General features: G+C 46.2%; 1 protein-coding gene across 2 annotated transcripts in view; it reads left to right on the forward strand.

Moving 5' to 3' along the window:
- The window catches only part of RCAN1 (regulator of calcineurin 1), a 120,153-nt gene that overhangs the window by 36,536 nt on the left and 65,101 nt on the right, over nt 1-18,516 (forward strand). The gene's annotated exons all lie outside the window — the stretch shown is intronic.

Consider the following 18,516-nt stretch of genomic DNA (forward strand, 5'->3'; position numbering starts at 1 on the left):
AAGCTCCCAGGTCTCAGGCTTCAGACCCAAAAGGCCAAGGCTTGGGGGTCTCTGCTCTGTACAACCTCAGTCAAGACATTTAGTCTCTGTGCCGTTGGATTCTCTCATCTGTTGTTCAGTTGCTCAGTCATGTCCGACTCTTTGCAGCTCCATGGACTTGCAGCATGCCAGGTTTCCCTGTCCTTCACCATCTCCCACAGTTTGCTCAAACTCATATCCATCGAATCGGTGATGCCATCCAACCATCTCATCCTGTCATCTGCTTCTCCTCCCACCTTCAATCTTTCCCAGCATCAGGGTCTTTTCCAATGAGTCGGCTCTTCCCATCAGGTGGCCAGAGTGTTGGAGCTTCAGTTTCAGCACCAGTTCTTCCAATGAATATTCAGTGAAAGTGAAAGTCATTCAGTGGTGTCCGACTCTTTGCGACCCCATGGACTATATAGTCTATGGAATTCTCCAGGCCACAATACTGGAGTGGGTCGCCTTTCCCTTCTCCAGTAAATATTCAGGGAGTGGGGCAAATACATTACATCTCTTAGGATCACAGTGAGGCTCTCACAATGGTGAGCGGCCTTAGAGAAGACTCCAGAGCCTAGCTGGGTGCTTGGGACCATGAGGAGCACAGGCGGTCACCCTCATCCCCACCCTGCACCCCTCACCTCCCCGACCTCAGTTGTTGGGAGCTCGCCCCCTCCCCCCGCTGCCTGCCTTTGCAAACGCTGTCCCTCCAGCTGCCTCGAGCCGCAGCCCATAATTCCTGCAGCCCAGGAGGACGTGTCTGGATGGGAGCCCGTCAAGTGAGCTGCAGTGATATTTGAACATGAGCCCCGATCTGATTATTCCTCAGTCATTCAACCCCAGGCAAGAATGGATTCATACTTTCCACTGCCGCCTGCGCCAGCCGGTTTCCATATCAGCTGGAGCCTCAAGAAGACGGAAGGACACGCTGTCATTCTTTCCATCCCCGCTGACCCGGCCTGCTGTCGGGGCGAATGCCAGCACGTTCGGCCAGAGGAAGTTGCATCTGCTGACCTGGGTCGGGCTGACCGGCCCCCACCGTGTCCAGCACACTTAAAGAGAGATAAGCTATCTCTGGTTGTTCTAAAGCTGGACTCTGCCTTACCTGGGAAATGATCAAGGCCTTCTCCTTGCTCCTTGGGAATTCTCAGTCAGGAGCTTTCATTTTGAGCCATCGACACTTTGGGTCTGACAATAATGCAATGTGACATTTCACCCCGTGTCCTGTGGTGTTAGTTGTAAAGAATGAGCTTGATAGCAAATTCCATATGGATTCTTCCCAAGAGCCCTGGGAGATAGATGGATGACTGTTATTTCTATCTTACAGAGTAGAAAGGCAGTTTAAAAGGAAAAAAAAAAGGGAAAAAACATTCTCCTGCTTGCTCGGGGTCATGACTGCAAACCAGTAGGCCCGAGTGGAATTAGAGTTTACAGCCCTGGACTTGCCAAACCCTCACCTTCCTGCTCCGAGCCCAGGGACATTCGTTGCGGACATTCTATTTCAGTTTTAGAAAATTTCTTCAAGGGAAATGAGAGATGGGTCTATTTTAGGACCCCTGATTAAATTTCATTTCATTCCATTTTCTGAAAAGCAAAGAGTTATTCATCGGCAAGCATTAAGCGACATCTGAGTAATGCAAGACCACTGTTAGGCCTGGGGTCACGGTTGTTGAATTGGTCATGAGCATTTGTTAAATGTATGCATTGAGTCATATGTTTTAAGAGCTGGGAGGGACTTGGTAATCATCTAATCCACTGGCTTCCAAATCAGGCTGCTTGCTAGAATCATCTAGAGGGCTTATCAAACATAGAGATGCCCCAGAACTACTCAGGGCCTGGGTCAGTAACTTGCCCTCTGTCTTTAGCACTGAATTTCTTTTGCTTGTCTATTTTTTTCTTTTCTTTTTTTTTTTTACTTTTTTGCTGCACCTTGAGGCATACAGGATCTTAATTCCTCAACCAGGGATCCACCCTGAGCCCTCCTGGACCCCCAGCGAAGTCCCAGCACTGCGTTTCTAACAAACTCCCCAAGTGCTTCCTAAACAGCCAGCCTGAAAGTCACTAAAGAACCCACCTTTGAGAATCACTGAGTACAAATCTTTCTTTTTCGCATTTGCCTGTTTATTTTTCTGCTCATCTGTTTTTGCTGTCCTTCAGGTAAGGAATCCAGGGCCCAAAAGCTAAGCAACCTTGCTTGGGGTCACACGACTAGGCAACTGTCAGAGTTGGGACTGGAAACCCTGTTGTGTCATCCCCAGGGCATGAGCATAAACGTGGCCCGACAGCATGGCTTGCCCAGGGCAGGTGGCCAGGGCACTGTCTGCAGAGCCACCCGGACCTCTTCTGGTGACATGTGCCCAGGCTCCTGCAGAGTCACTCTGGCCAGGACAGGCCTCTCAGAGGACTCAGTGGGTTCAGGAGATTCCTCCCCATCCCTCTAGGAGCGTTGCTTGTGGGGCTGTCCAGAAAGCCTTCTCTGTCTCCTGGCAAGCCCACCTCCCTACGGCTCAGACGGGACCCACCAAGACCAGAGCAGGTGCCGGGGCTTCGCCTGGAAACAGAGCTGGTCTGCCCAGTTCACCTGCTGCCCTGTGATAGCAGCCTGCCTGGGAACCCTCCTGTTACACAGTCCATTCACCTGTCATAGACCATGAGTATCACTTGTTGGTGGCTTCCATTATATGGCCCATTTTATTTTATTAAAAACTTTTTTTCTTCCAATTTTTTTAGAATAGATAGATCTACATTTTTATTTTCTCATGGTATTTAATTCTACCAAAGCCCATTCCCATAAATAATTAAGACCTAGCTGTCTATGATGGTGAGATTATTAAAAATCATCAATATACATTATTTGGTTGTCTTTCCCACACTTTTTAAAAATAATTAAATGCATTTATTTTAAACTGAAGGATAATTGCTTTACAATATTGTGTTGGTGTCTGCCAAACATCAACATCAATCAGCCACAGGTATATACCTATGTCCCCTCCCACCCACCTCCCTCACCATCCCACCCCTCTAGGTTGTTCCAGAGCCCTGGTTTGAGTTCCCTCTCTATTTTGTTGAGATGTAATTGGCACACAGCACTGTCTTAAGTTTCACCTGTACAGCATCATGATTTGACTTAATACATCATGACATGATCACCAGAATGTTTAGTGACCATCCATCATCTCATACAGATACAAAAGAAAAGAAAAAAAAATATTTTTTTCCCCCTTGTGATGAGAACTCTTAGGATTTACTCTTCATATATAACACGAGACAGTATGGATTATATTAATCATGTTGTGCATTGCATTGTACTTGAAATGGCCCACGTGTAAATGATTGTCCAGGAGACTTCAGATAGGGCGCTGGCTATCTAATTGCTTTTTTGGCTCAGTGGAGAGGTGATAAGAATACATAGTGTGGTCTGTCTCAGATTTCTAGGGGGTCTGGCTAATTGTTACTCACAGCGGGAGACCTCCTAACCTATGATGTAATACATTTCTTAATTTCCTCCTGCAAGAGAATTCTGATGTCTTTCTCCCATCCCTCTTCCTTCCTGGAGTTTCTCAATCTAATATTCTAACTTATTTCCAGATCAAATCAGTGCAGTTCAGTTCAGTTGCTCAGTTGTGTCCGACTCTTTGAGACCCCATGGACTGCAGCACACCAGGCTTCCCTGTCCATCACCAACTCCTGAGGTTGACTCGAACTCATGTCCATTGAGTCGGTGATGCCATCCAACCATCTCATCCTCTGTCATCCCCTTCTCCCTCCTTCAATCTTTCCCAGCATCAGGGTCTTTTCAGATGAGTCAGTTCTTCGCATCAGGTGGCCAAAGTATTGGAGTTTCAGCTTCAGCATCAGTCCTTCCAATGAGTATTCAGGACTGATTTCCTTTAGGATGGACTGGTTGGATCTCCTTATAGTCCAAGGGACTCTCAAGAGTCTTCTCCAACACCACAGTTCAAAAGCATCAATTCTTTGGTGCTCAGCTTTCTTTGTAGTCCAACTCTCACGTTCATATATGACTACTGGAAAAACCATAGCTCTGACTAGATGGACCTTTGTTGGTAAAGTAATGTCTCTGCTTTTGAATATGCTGTCTAGGTTGGTCATAACTTTTCTTCCAAGGAGCAAGTGTCTTAATTTCATGGCTGCAGTTACCATCTGCAGTGATTTTGGAGCCAAAAATATAAAGTCCGTCACTGTTTCCATTGCTTCCCCATCTATTTGCCATGAAGTGATGGGACCGCATGCCGTGATCTTAGTTTTCTGAATGTTGAGTGTTAAGCCAACTTTTTCACTCTCCTCTTTCACTTTCATCAAGAGGCTCTTTAGTTCTTGTTCACTTTCTGCCATAAGGGTGGTGTCATCTGCGTATCTGAGGTTATTGATATTTCTCCCGGCAAACTTGATTCCAGCTTGTGCTTCATCCAACCCAGTGTTTCTCATGATATAAGTTAAATAAGCAGGGTGACAATATACAGCCTTGACGTACTCCTTTCCCTATTAGGGGGAAATTTATTTTCCAGATGGTACTCATTTAACATGGATTCCAGTATGATGTCCGTATTGAGCTTACCTAAATTATATATATATTGAGGAGGGAGGATCATGAGGTAAGTAGACAGAGAGATACAGGGTCAAGGGCAATGTAAAATTGTCTGTTTCCACCGCACACATCTTTTTTTTATTTTTGGTGTCTCTTTATTCCCATCCAGATATAAATGCATTTTTTCTGTTTAATTAAGAGGAAACATGTCAGTATATGTTCATAACAGAAGAGTCCAAGGTGTAGGAACCATGTGACCTGAACTCTATCCTTACCATTGTGTGAGCTTAGTGCCAACTCTCAGTTAGCCTTTGCCCCTGCCCTTCTCTGGATTTTAAATTCTCCATATGTGGCATGAATGGCTAATTAAGCATCTGCTAAGATTTCCTCCTACTCTAGCATTTGATAGTTGCATCTCTCTAATGATGCAGACAACACTGCAAAAAGAAAACCACACACACTTTCAATTCCCGTTCAATTGTAAAAAGAAAATTGCCCATTCCAGTAATAAGACAATGAAATCAAATCCAGAGATATGTTTACAATTGTCTGTTGGAAATTGCCAACTCAAATGTCTACAGGTGACAAGCTTGCATATAAATAGGTGAAGCCAACCATGAACAAGCATTTTTAGGGACCAAGGAGCACATGCCCTGTCTAAAGAAGGCAACTTAGCTCTGGTCTCCTGCAGGAATGCAAGTCGCCCCGTCGAAGTGCAAGTCGCCTTGTCATCCAAGAGAAGTCAGAAATCCAGACTTTTCTGTTCAGTTTCCTGATATTTAAATCTCCACAGCATACATCTTACTCTTCTGCCTCTTTGAATCCTCAGCTCCATGTTGGTTGTCCTCAGCACTCTGACCTTAGCTGGCTCAGCTTCCTTACCCTACTTGCCACTCCTGGTGGTCTGCTCATTGGTATGTCTGGACCTGTCTGGAGAGCTGCAGACCAGGCTTGCCACCTTCCTAGGGGACCTTCCACTCCAACACTCACAGACATTTCAAGCTCTATGGGTCCGAACCTTGTTCACGGTCTTTACTCCTGAACTTACCACCTCTCCTTGGTTCCCTCCCAACCACTCAGTTGTTTGAGCCAGCAACAGGAAAAATGCTTCTGCCTTTTCTTTCATCGTCGTTTATTCAGCCAAAAGGTTTGTAGATTTCACATCTCAACATGCTTTCCATCTGTTTCCACTTTCCCATTCTACCTGCAAACTGTCTTGGTTCTCAGAACACCTCTTGCCTTAGTTACTGCATCAGCCTCCTACCTGGGTTGGCGCTACCAGGTGGCACTAGTGGTAAAGAACCCACCTGCCAATGCAGGAGACATAAGATATGTGGGTTTGATCCCTGGGTCAGGAAGATTTCCTGGAGAAGGGAATGGCTACCCACTCCAGCATTCTTGCCTGGAGAATCCCATGGACAGAGGAGCTTGGCAGACAACAGTCCATGGGCTCACACAGAGTTGGGTATGACAGAGTGACTTAGCATGCACACACAACCTCCTATCTAGCCTTCCTGTCCTGCTCCAGCAACCTCCAGTCTACCTCTGGTCTGTTTCCCAAGGGCTTGTTCTAAGACCCATTCCATCATCTCTTTTTTTTTTTTTTCATCTGCTTTTACCAACTCTTCTACACTTATTGGGCTTCCCTGGTAGCTCAAACGGTAAAGAATCTGCTTGCAATGCGGGAGACCTGGGTTCGATCCCTGGGGTCGGAAGGATCCCCTGGAGAAGGAAAATGGCAGCCCACTCCAGTATTCTTGCCTGGAGAATCCCCATGGACAGAGGAGCCTGGTGGCTACAGTCCATGGAGATAGCAAAGAGTCAGACACGACTGAGCAACTAAGCACAGCACAGCACATTTTGTTGTCGGTCAGTTGCTCAGTCATGTCCGACTCTTTGGGACCCCATGGATATATATGTTGTGTATATATATATATTGTTTTTCAGATTCTTTTCCCATATATGATATTACAGATCATTGAGTAGCATTTCCTGTGCTATACAGTAGATTCTTGTTGATTATCTAATTTCTATATAGTAGTTAATGTTAATCTCAACCTCCTAATTTATCCCTCCTCCCCCCACCTTCCGCCGCCTTTCCCGTTTGGTAACCATAGGTTTGTTTTCTAAATCTGAGTTGTTTCTTTTTTGTAAATAAGATAATTTGTATCATTTTTTAAGATTACACATAAAAGTGATATCATGTGATATTTGTCTTTGTCTGTCTGACTGCAGGGTTCACTCTTGGTGTTGTACACTCTACTGTTCGGTTGCTAAGACATGTCCAGCTGTTTGCAACCCCATGGGACTGCAGCACTCCAGGATCCTCTGTCCTTCACCATCTCCTGGAGTTTGCTCAGATTCATGTCCGTTGGGTCAGTGATGCTGTCTAACCATCTCATTCTCTATAGCCCCCTTCTCCTCCTGCCCTCAATCTTTCCCATCATCAGGATCTTTTCCAATGAGCTGACTCTTTGCATCAGGTGGCCAAAGTATTGGAGATTCAGCTTCAGCATCAGTCCTTCCAGTGAATATTCAGTGTTGATTTCCTTTATGATTGCCTGGTTTGATCTCCTTGCAGTCCAAGGGACTCTCAAGAGTCTTCTCCAGCACCACAATTCGAAAGCATCACTTCTTCAGCGTTTGGTGTTCTTTACAGTCCAACTCTCAGATCCGTACGAAACTACTGGAAAAACCATAGCTTTACTATGTGGACTTTTGTCGGCAAAGTGATGTCTGTGCTTTTTAATATGCTGTCTAGGTTTGCCATAGCTTTCCTTCCAAAGAGCAAACGTCTTTTAGTTTCATGGCTGCAGTCATTCTATGAATTTGGACAAATGGATAATGATGTGTATCCACCATGATGGTATCATATAGAGTAGTCTCACTCCCTAAAAATCCTCTGTGCTCTGCTTATTCCTCCCAAATAGGCTTTCTCCTCCCAAGTAACCTCTGATCTTCTTAACAAAGAAACTGCCTAGCATTGCCAGTGCCTAGCACAGTTTCCTGCCATGTTGTGTATTATTAACAAGTATTTGACAAATGAATGAGTGTTAACAAGTCACTTAAAAACTGAGTCATAGAAGTGACCCAAAAGGGAAAGCATGGTTCATTAAGTATCTCTGCATTGTCTTCTCCCACGATGCTCTTGAGTATGATAAAAAATCATCCAACTGCAGTAGATTTCCTGCCGAGCAGCAATTAGACTTCATGGAAATCTGCCCAGTTTAAATTTTAAAACATTCATGTGCATTTACCAAAACGTGCAGATTTCTTTAGTGTTTCTGCATTATTCTCAAGCTGCCCTAATGTCTTTCTTCTAAAGATGATACTTGCTGGCTGGTTTGGGTTTTGTTTGTAATAAAATGTATTATTCTTCCTTTAAAAGGAAGGCTCAGTTTAAGAGCACAAAAGGCAGTCAGAGACAGAGTTAAAGTAAGAAGACTGAACCCCTAACAGCCGCCCACCCGCCGCCACTCTCTGATTTGGAACTGGATGGTGGCCCAGGGGCTCTTTTTCTCCTTGTTACGGGCTCGTCTGGAAGGTGGCCAGGCCCCTGCCCTTGGAGAGGCCCTGTTGCTGGAAAGAACGGGTCAGGGAGAGGGCACGGTTGAGGCTAGGGGTGCACATGTGAGCCTGCGGAGCTTGTGGTCTTGGGCATCATCCTTCTCGGACAAAAGTGGTGCAGAAGGAGGAACACTGAGCAACAGAAGGAAGAACCTGGGGCCATGTACTCGAAATCATGTTTTTTATCTTTGGGTGATTCCTAGGGATGTCTGGGCTTCCCTTGTGGCTCAGCTGGTAAAGAATCCTCCTTCAACGCAGGACACCTGGGTTCGATCCCTGGGCTGGGAAGATCCCCTGGAGAAGGGAAAGGCTACCCACTCCAGTATTCTGGCCTGGAGAATTCCATGTACTGTATAGTCCATGGAGTCGCAAAGAGCTGGACACGACTGAGCGACTTTCACTTTCCCTGTGGATGTCTACGCTGCTGAGTTCATGGACATGAATCAAAGTCTTCCTCAAGCTCTCCTACACATTCTGTTTTTTCTCCTCCAGTCATCCCATCTGGGATGCAGGATTGTGGAAATGTCTGGAGGGCCTTGGCTCACTCACTCACCCAAAATAACCAAGACTTAACCATCGCCAAGAGCGCCGTGGAGAAAACCGCAGCTCAGGTGCTATACAAGCCTTGTAGGGCCAATTCAAGTCCTCTGAGCTTGTTTCTTCACCAGTAAAGCAGACCTCAGAGAACTGTCCCAAGGATGAGTGAGCTGGCTCATTTGAGGGTCACATAGTGGCTGCTGTCTCATCTACCCTTCTGGGTCTCAGTTGGTGATTTTGGGGGGCATGTCCTGGGTTCATGGAGTTATGCTTTGTTGTTTTTCAGTCACTCAGCTGTGTCTGACTGTTTGCAACCCCATGGACTGCAGCACGCCGGGCTTCCCTGTCCTTCATTATCTCCTGGAGATTGCTCAAACTCCTGTCCATCAAGTCGGTGATGCATCCAACCATCTCATCCTCTGTTTCCCCCTTCTCCTGCCCTCAGTCTTTCCCATCATCAGGGTCTTTTCCAATGAGTTGACTCTTTGCATCAGATGGCCAAAGTATTGGAGCTTCAGCTTCAGCGTCAGTCCTTCCAATGAATATTCAGGACTGATTTCCTTTAGGATTGACTGGTTTGATCTCCTTGCAGTCCAAGGGACTCTCAAGAGTCTTCTCCAGCACCACATTCTGAAAGCATCAATTCTTTTGTGTTTAGCCTTCTTTATGGTCCAACTCTCATATCCATACATGACTACTGGAAAGACCATAGCTCATATGTTTATCTGTGTGTGTGTGTGTGTGTGTGTGTGTGTGTTTGTCTTAGCACACACCAAGTCCATCCATGTTGTTGCAGATGGCAAATTTTCATTCTGTTTATGGATGATATCTTTATATGTTTTTATGACATAGGTAATTTTGGCAATTTTCTATTAGTTGGAGAATTATAATATACAATGTCTGTCATAACAGGAACAAAGAAAATTACAAGCAGCAGAAGTTATAAGATGTACTCGGGCCTCAGAGGAGACAGGAGGGGACAAAATTGAGGGAATGAATGAAGGCTTTCTGTTTGGGAAGAAGGAAGGATGCTTCTTATTGACATGATAGCAAAGGAGCCAAGTCAAGACACAGAAAAATGTTGCAGTACAGAGGGGAGAAGTTGATCCAAGTGTCTTGGGCTTGATAAGCATATAAAGTGGAAGTGGAGGGTATCTACTTAGATGGAACACTCAAGAGTACAAAAAGGGATGAGACATCAGCGGAGGCAACATCCAGTGAAGTTTGACCTAGAGGCCTTGAAGATCCAGCTGAGGTACACAGGATGTATTTGTGGTGGGACCGGTTGGCCAGGTTTTGTAACATCCAGGGCTCTGAGCAGGAGGGAGACTGATGTTTGGTGGCAAGCATGGTAACAGGACTTTGATGAGAGAACTTGATCGAGGCAAAATATTTTCATCAGTGCTGTTAATCAAGAGATGAGCTCAGTAATCCTGACTTTATCTGAGTCCCAGTGTTCTCTGTGTCCCTCCCCCAATCCCCATCCCCATCACCATGCCAGAGTTCGTCCCAGGAAGAACAGAGACCCAGAGGAAGCTGGGAACTTTCAGTCCCCAAATCTGAGGGTCTCTGCTACTATCTTTCCATTTATATCAAGTTCAAACATTATCCTTGGATCCCCATCATAAGACCAGCCATTTCTGTTTGCCCACAGAATTTTCAGCTTGGATATAGGGCTGGAGTCCAGATAAGCCAAATGCACCCACTTTCATGGACTTTATTTATTTTAAAAAAACTTTTTTTTTTTAATTATGTTTTTGGCCGTGCTGGGTCTTCGTTTGATGCGTGGACTTTTCTCTGTTGCAGAAAGTGGGAGCTACTCTCCAGTTGCCGTGCACAAGCTTCTCATTGCAGTGGCTTCTCTTGTTAGGGAGCACAGGCTCTGGGTGTTGGGGCGTCAGCAGTTGCGGCCCCTGGGTTCTAGAGCACAGGCTCAGTATTGTGGTGCACAGACTTAGTTGCTCCCAGCATGTGGGATCCTCCCAGATCAGAGAGTGAAAACACCTTTGTCCTGCATTGGCAGGCAGATTCTTTACCACTGAGCCACCAAGAAAGCCCTTTCATGGCCTTTAGAATGTTGAAGCAGGGAAAAACCTTAGAGATCAAGTGTGTTAGTCACTCTGTCGTGTCTGACCCCTTGGGACCCTGGGGACTGTAGCCCACCAGACTCCTCTGTCCGTGGAATTTTCCAGGCAAGAATACTGTATTGGGTTGCCATTTCCTCCTCCAAGAAATCCTTCAAGAAGAAAAATGACTCTTTGCGACTCCATGGACTATACAGTCCAGGGAGTTCTCCGGGCCAGAATACTGGAGTGGGTAGCTTTGTCCCTTCTCCAGCAGATCTTCCCAACCTAGGAATTGAACTGGGATCACCCTCATTGCAGGCAGATTCTTTACCAACTGAGCTATCAGGGAAGCCCAAGAATACTGGTGTGGGTAGTCTATCCCTTCTCCAGGGGATCTTCCCCACCCAGGAATAGAACCAGGGTCTCCTGCCTTGCAGGCAGATTCAAGAGATCAAGCTCAGTGGTTTTATACTTGTCTCATTTTTGCGGGGGTGGTGTTGTTTTTAATGAAATGTTTTCTTAAGATGGACTCTTCCACTGAACACAGAGCAAAGTGCAGCTGCCCCCCTCGTGGGGCACTGTGGCCACAGACCCGCTGGATTTCCCCTTATATTATAATTGATGAAAGGGCAGGCAAGGTCAGAGCTTGCCCGCGGGCCCCCTGTGTTCTCTTCTCTGGGCTGTCTTCCTGCCACCGAGAAGCAGCAGGTTCTGGACCTGAAAGGGCCGTGGACAGATCCAGATCTTTGACATTCTAGCCTCACAGGGATGAAAGGAGATAGATATCTCAGGAGACTTTTAATCCGAGGTTCTTTTACTGCAGCCTCTTATGAAATCCCTTGGTTAGAGGGGTGTTAACTGCTCGTGTTCTGGCCCCACAGATGCCTATATGCCCTTCAGATAAAGGGCAAGCTCACCCTGAAGATTTTCCAGCCTCTCATCCACAGCAACATGGGGTGCCATATTCCCCTTATGATAACGAGAGCTCTTCTTGCAATAGGGTGATGGTTCTCTGCCTTTCCTTGGTCACCAATTGTGTTAATGATCATTAAATTAGGTCTTTGATAGGCCTGCCAGTAAAAGCAGTTTGTTGTAATTTACCAAATTAAATAAAGTGTCTTAATGATTAACCATAAAGTCATTTAAAAATTGTATCAGCCGGGACTTCCCTGGTGGTCTGGTGGGTCAGACTCCGGCTCGGACTCCACACCCCCAACGTGGAGGACCCAGTTTCCATCTGTGGTCAGGGAACTAGACCCCACATCCCTCAACTAAAGATCCTGTGTGCCACAGCTAAGACCTGGTGCAGTCAAATAAATAAATTAAAATAATAAATGTTAAAAATTTTATCTGTATTCTCTGTTGCTCTCATTGTTCAGTCACTCAGTCATGTCCGACTCTTTGCAACCCCATGGACTGTAGCACACCAGCCTTCCCTGTCCTTCACTATCTCCCAGAGTCTGCTCAAACTCATGTCCATTGAGTTGGTGATGCTCTGTGTAGTTTTAACTTAAAATGAATTGGTTGGCAACATTTGATTTCATAAATTAAAAGTGCATTTGAGTTTGACATAATACTTATTGTTAAGTAGATGTATGCTTAATTTTTATAGAATACATTAATCACTTTTTAAGTGGTGATTTATTTTTATTTTTTGAGGAGAATTTTGTCAGAAAATCAAACTATGTTTTAGCATAGTTTTAATGAAATGTTTAAACACATTTCAGTCATTTATAAAGCAACTTCCCTCTGAGAACACTTCAAAATCATGGTTAATTTTTGTGGGTCTCTGTCAAAGTTTGCAACTTGCTTGAGTCTGTGATGGGGAAAAGGATTTTTGAAAATATACATAGTTTTATATAAACCCATGTAAATCTCTATAAACAGGCATTTTCTAGTGCTTTGCTAAAAGTAATTTGTAGGTCTTCTTTTCAAATTGCGTTTGGAGCAAGTTCACTGAGTACATGAGAAAATTAGAGAGAATTGTGATCACATTCTAAGGGTGTCCCTGGTTGCTCAGACAGTAAAGGATCTGCCTGCAATGCAGGAGATCTGGGTTCGATCTCTGGGTAGGAAAGATCCCCTGGAGAAGGAAATGGCCACCCACTCCTATATTCTTGCCTGGAGAATCCCATGGGCCGAGAAGCCTGGAGGGCTACAGTCCATGGGGTTGCAAAGGGTTGGACAGGACTGAGCGAGTAACATACACACCCGCAATCACATTCTATTTTGGGGTTATAATAGTGTTATTAGGTTGATAATGTACTTCACCATACCAAATTTCGGTTTCAAGTGTTCAAAAACAGAAAGAAAAGAAACCAAATCCACTACCCTTAAAGGGTAGAGATGTGTCATCAGAAAGATGTGTTACAGATGATGCAGAAAATGTGTTATGGATGATACAAGCAATATGGAAAGTGATTTCCAAAAAAGTTTTGAGCCATAAAGCACGAAGTACGTGGACAATGTGCTTTACATATTTCAGTAGCAGAGTGTTGATTCAAGATCCAAGCCAGCCAGGCTGCTCTGCAGTCTAAACTTATTGTTTGAGAAGTTGTCATTTGCATCCTTCTCATCCTGTTCTTAGAATATTTTTGTCTATTTTCACAAGGGCTCTTACACCACTGGTACTTAAATTAATGGAAATTATGTGTGGAATGGAATGTAGTTAATGGAAGAAGCAAATCACCTAGTCTTTTGGAGAATTCTTGAGCCCAAGAAGAGCTGGCTGGATTTCCCTCCCTCCCTCCCCCAACTTCCTCTCTCCCGAACCTCTTACTTTCTTTCCTTCTTCCTTTCTTTGTTCTTTGTTTATTCCTTCTTTTTCCTTCTTTAAATTATTATTTCTTTACTTGATTTATTGTCATTTATCTTCTCCAGAGCATAATTTACCTATACCACCTTTTTCTTTTTTTTTAACTCTTCATGTTTAGAAAGGAAGAGGTCTTTTTCATGGTCTGGGATCCTCTAGCTTGATGGGTTTTCTTTAAAATCTCCTCAGTCACCTGAGATGAAGAGCTGACTCCTTGGAAAAGACCCTGGGAAAGATGGAGGGCAAAAGGAGAAGGGGACGACAGAGGATGAGATGGTTGGATGGCATCACCGACTCCATGGACCTGAGTTTGAGAAAACTCCAGGAGACAGTGGAGGACAGGGGAGCCTGGCCTGCTGCGGTCCATGGGATCGCAAAGAGTCAGACACGACTCAGCGACGGAACAGCAACAACAGGCAGCACACTTCCTGAAATTCCACTCAGATGGGGGCATGTGGTTCTCCTGGTGGGGCCTGGAGGACACAGGCCCTCCCTGCCCTGTGTCCTCTCCCCCAGGCTCGGTCTGTGGTTGGACCGTGCTGTGCGCTCCCGGAGAAGCAGTGGGGACCTGCCTCCCATCTCCTCCACGCCCTCAAACTCCCTTAGAGAATGTGCCCTGAGCCCAGTGACCTTTGGCTCCAGAAAGGAACTAACTGATGAACCCAGACAAGGCTGTCACCTCTCTGAGATTGTTTCTTCCCATGTAAATGGAATTAACATGTACCCAGATAAGAAGTTTTAAAAGATAATATGTACGAGCACTGACATACCGTTGCCAGCACATAGGATGTGCTTACCTTGTTGGTTGCTTTCCCTTCCTTTTCTTTCCTTTTCCCTCCAGCTAACCCCTCCACTCCCGTGCCTTCGTGTTCCATCCCGGAGGCTCGGCCTTGAGACGCCCCTGCTCCAAGCAGTGCCCAGAGGGCACACAGCAGGAGGCGCTCTGGGGTGGGGAGCAAGGGGGGGTCCCTGCCTTCTGTCTGCAGCCCAGGAAGTTCTTTCCCCCCAGATCATGGTCAGATTGGGTTTCTAATCCAAGATATATTAGCGTGCACAGAGTCACCACAAAATAAAGGCAACAGTCATTTTTTTTACCGACTCAATGGATGTGAGTTTGAGTAAACTCTGGGAGATGGTGAAGGACAGGGAAGTCTGGTGTACTGCTGTCCATGGGGTCGCAAACAGACATGACTTAGTGACTGAACAACTACAACATTTAAAATGATGACTTCAGGGAAATGGGCTCTCTTTTTTGACTGGGCTCTCAGTCTTTCAGGATTAAGGGAAATTCTTACACAGCAATTTTCCCAGCTTCAAAAATCAGTTTTATTCCAGAAGATTATAAATCCCGTTTGGGATTTGGAAGGTATTTTCCCATGTGCCCCTGAAAAGGCAGGTGCAAATATGTTCTATTCTGTGGGTTCCATTCCAGCTGTCCATGAGCATAGTAACTTAGAGAAGCAAAGTTCCCTTCTGCCTAGACCCCCTCATCCTTAACAGGCCATCAGTATGGGATTCCTCCCATTAAGGTGAAAAGTGAAAGTCGCTCAGTCGTGTCCGACTCTTAATGACTCCATGGACTATGCAGCCCATGGAATTCCCCAGGCCAGAATACTGGAGTGGGTAGCCAGCCGTTCCCTTCTCCAGGGGATCTTCCCAATCCACAGAGCGAACCCAGATCTCCCACATTGCAGGCGGATTCTTTACCAGCTGAGCCACCAGGGAAGCCTAAGAATACTGGAGTGGGTAGCCTATCCCTTCTCCAAAGGATCTTCCCAACCCACGAATCGAATCAGGGTCTCCTGCATTGCAGGCGTATTCTTTACCAACTGAGCGATCAGGGAAGCCCACCTCCCACCCCCCACCCCATTAAGGTAAGGAGATCCATCTAAGGAGCTCCGTGTACCATAAACATCAAGGAACTAAGATGGCACCAACACACCTTTGCTCCCTGGCATTCCTGCCATTTCCCACCATCAGATGCACATTTTAGACTCAATTGCAACTTCACATCATTGTAAAGATGGAAAACAGAATTCTCAAAATTAACCTTAAGGCTAAAACACACTCTACTCAAGGTCAACCTTTTAACAGCCAATCGGATTATGTTGGCAAGGTCTCTCCATGGATTTGGTGTCGGGGAGGAAGTGCATCCAGTCTAGAGTGCCTTTCTCCTGCCTAACAGAAGCACAGAAAAGTGTCTAGGTTTCAGGACAGAATTCTGACTTTGGGGGTGGGGGTAGGGGGACGATGAGGCATTAGATAAGGCGTCAGCAGCCAGCGGATGTGCTGAAGCAGGAGTCAGCTTTCAGTGTGCATCTCAGACTTCCAACAATAGGACCTCGGTGTGCTTGCAAAGCTGGGGCTCTGGTCCTGAGTGGAAGGCTCACGTCCGCGTGGACGCTGCATAAGAGCACGGCCACACAAATCGGCAACCCCTCTCCTGTTTTCAGAGCCAAGCCCCTTTTATCCATCATGAGAAATTTGGTCCTGACCGTGAGACCAACCGAATGCACGCGAGACAGGCCAGTATCTAGTTCACTCTGATTATCTTCTGCCCAGTAGCAGACGGAAGTCTGGAATCTAGACAAAAGAGAGAGCTGCTTTCCCTCCCCTCCCCCTTTTCCTGTTACGTTACTATTCCATTACACCAGCAAGAGCAGCAAGAAGTAGGAAATTCCAGTGGAGCCCATACTTGCTAGACATGTCTCTGGTTGTTAAGTTTATATCCTGCAATGATTTCCCTAAGCATTTTCTCTGTCAGTAACTGGGCTGAAGTTTTCCATTTCAAAGTTGATTTAAAATTAGTCCAAATGGCTGGTTACCTTTATCGAAGAGAGGGATACCTCCTAGAGCTTGTGTTCTCCATCTTTCAAGTATTCAGGGTTTCCTTTTGCTTTAAAGCCCTTGGTTTGTGCCCACACAGCCTCAAATTGCAAAAACAGGCAGAACCATAACGGGGCTTGGGGGTTGCACGGGAGTGGGAAGATGGCAAAGCTATACCGTTTATCAGATTTTTAGTTTAAAGCCTTCAAGTCAAAGAACACTGACGTGAGGGTGCCTGGTGTGACTCTGACCTCTCCTCAGCTCCCCTTCCAGGTGAGGACGAGGCTCAATGGTCCTGGATATCTCCTCGGGGCCTGATGCACTCTTACCTCTTGGCCCAGATCTGTGTGCGTGCCCTCATGCACATGAGTGCCTGGCATGTGCACATGTGCAAGGTGTCTGTGTGTGCCTTGTGCACATGTGTGCACACACTGGGAAGGGAAAAAGGAAAAGGAACAGGGAAGCAGAGGCAGGGAGGGCTTGGTTCCTTGTAACTGAGAAGCTAGAGGACAAAGGAACCGTGTTGGTTTGGGAGTGGGGTGCGGAGGCAACCTGGCACTGCTTGTCTCGTAATCAGGACCTCCGCAGACCCCGGCAGTGGGCACTGGCCCTGGGCCCAGGGCTTTCCCACAGTAGCTCTCCTTCATCCACATCCACACGCCCCTCAAGGGGACATGTCACCCAGACCCTCCACCCCTCCATTAATGCCACATTCTGGGTACTCGGTTCAGTTCAGTCGCTTAGTCGTGTCCAACTCTTTGAAACCCCATGGACTGCAGCATGCCAGGCTTCCCTGTCCATCACCAGCTCCCAGAGTTTACTCAAACTAATGTCCACTGAGTCAGTGATGCCATCTAACCATCTCATCCTCTCTCGTTCCCTTCTCCTCCCACCTTCAATCTTTCCCAGCATCAGGGTCTTTTCCAATGAGTCAGCTGTTTGCATCAGATGGCCAAAGTATTGGAGTTTCAGCTTCAGCATCAGTCCTTCCAGTGAATATTCAGGACTGATCTCCTTTAGGATGGACTGGTTGGATCTCCTTGCAGTCCAAGGGACTCTCAAGAGTCTTCTCCAACACCACAGTTCAAAAGGGAACTCAGGACCCTGCAGTTCCCTCCCCAAGTGACCCAAATCCACTTCCAAGCTCTGTGTGAGCCTCTTTCCCCAGACCGTGGACTGAGCCACAGGTGATGCCCTGCTGGGCCGGAGGGTGGCTGGGAGACCCAGTCTCCAGGGCTGTGGACAGAGCTTCACCACGTCATCTTCAATTCCCAACTGGCATAGGGAAGTCCCCTTGAGGTGTCACCCCAGGGTGTGGGGAGCAGGCAATGGTAGGAGAGGTCAGTATTCTGTCAGATTCCAGTGAGGGACACCAAGGAGTCTGAGATCTTAAATTGGAGCCAAGTACTCCTGAACTCTGTGACTCTCTCTGTCGACTCAAGTTGCAATAACACAACCCCATAGGCTGGGTATCTTATAAACATCAGAGAGGTATTTCTCACAGCCCCAGAGGATAGAAGTATGAGATCAGAGTGCCAGAAAGGTTAGGTTCTGGTGAGGGCCCTCTTGTGGGTTGCTGGCTGTTATCCTTACGTGGTAGAAAGACTGAGTGACCTCTTACCTCTTCTCATGAGTGCACTAACCCTATGATGAGGGTTCCACCCTCTTGACCTAATCACTTCCTTAAGGCCCCACCTCCAAATACCATCACACTGGGATTAGGGCTTCCACATCTGAATTTCAGGAAGAACATTCTGTGCATTGCAATTTTTTTTTTCAAGGCAGTGATAGCTTATGGTGAATGATGTCGGATTCCTGATCTCCAAAGAAGATTTAGCTTCAGGGTGATAGCTATGGTGAATGATGTCGAATTCCTGATCTCCAAAGAAGATTTAGCTTCAGGACCAGGGACCAGGTTTGATCCCTCAAGAGTGTTTGTGTAGCAGAGTTTTATTAAAGTATAAAAAGGGACAGAGCAAGCTTCTGACACAGACATCAGAAGGGGGATGGAGACTGCCCCCTCACTAGTCTTAGCAAGGGAGCTATATGCAGTTGGTTATTAAGTGAAAGTGAAGTTGCTGAGTCATGTCTGACTCTTTGTGACCCCATGGACTGTAGCCCACCAGGCTCCTCTGTCCATGGGA

This window comes from Bos indicus x Bos taurus, chromosome 1 (genome assembly GCF_003369695.1).
Source record: "Bos indicus x Bos taurus breed Angus x Brahman F1 hybrid chromosome 1, Bos_hybrid_MaternalHap_v2.0, whole genome shotgun sequence".
Classification (NCBI taxonomy): domain Eukaryota; kingdom Metazoa; phylum Chordata; class Mammalia; order Artiodactyla; family Bovidae; genus Bos; species Bos indicus x Bos taurus.